Consider the following 849-nt stretch of genomic DNA (forward strand, 5'->3'; position numbering starts at 1 on the left):
AACATCATAGTAATATTATGAAATTAGTCCTGACCTTACAAACTTCCAAAATAAAATACAGTGTCTGTTCCAGAAAATGAAAGAGCATAGCGAAAGTGCAAACTTGGAAGGCAATTTTTCTTTGACTTGTTTTATAATTCCTGGGTCTGAAAAGCTATTAAATATTTTAATATCTTGGCAAAGTTTTCTTAATTTTGATGGACTCATTTACTTGGTTTACTATTTATTGCCTGTAACCTAGATAGCAAAGATTTTGTGTCTTACTAAAATAATTCTCTGTGCTTTATGTTGATTTTATAAATTTTTATAAGACATACCATTTTATTTTAACTGTTTTTAAGTGTACAATATGAGGTCACATTTTTTAACTATATAATTTTTGGGAGTATTCGTTTCCTCAAGCATTTATTCTTTGTGTTACAAACAATCCGTTTACACTCTTTATTTTAAAATGTACAATTATGCTATTATTGACCAAATTGTGCTTGCTTCGGTAGCCCATATACTAACGTTGGAATGCTATAGAATTAGTGTGGTCCCTGTGCAATGATGACATGCAACTGTGTGAAGCATTGAATATTTTTAACTTAAAATCCTTTTTGAGATGGCCGAATGCAAACACCTCCAGTCTTCAGCTCCCAACTAGATCAACACAGAAGGTGGGTGATTTCTACATTTCCAACTGTGGTATCTGGCTTATCTTATTGGGACTGGTTAGACAGTGAGTGCAGCCCACAGAGGGCAAGATGAAGCAGGGTGGGGGTGTTACCTCAACAGGGAAGTGCAAGGGGTCAGGGAACTCCCTCCCCTAGCCAAGGGAAGCCTTGAGGGACTGTGCTGTGAGAAACT

The 849-nt window shown here is 36.0% G+C and overlaps 1 non-coding gene across 1 annotated transcript; it reads left to right on the forward strand.

Moving 5' to 3' along the window:
* Positions 1-481: 481 nt before the first annotated feature.
* Positions 482-584, forward strand: LOC118150783 (U6 spliceosomal RNA). Its single transcript, XR_004738921.1, has one exon. It is a non-coding gene; the product is annotated as a U6 spliceosomal RNA (small nuclear RNA).
* Positions 585-849: the final 265 nt, after the last annotated feature.

This window comes from Callithrix jacchus, chromosome X (genome assembly GCF_049354715.1).
Source record: "Callithrix jacchus isolate 240 chromosome X, calJac240_pri, whole genome shotgun sequence".
Lineage (NCBI taxonomy): Eukaryota > Metazoa > Chordata > Mammalia > Primates > Cebidae > Callithrix > Callithrix jacchus.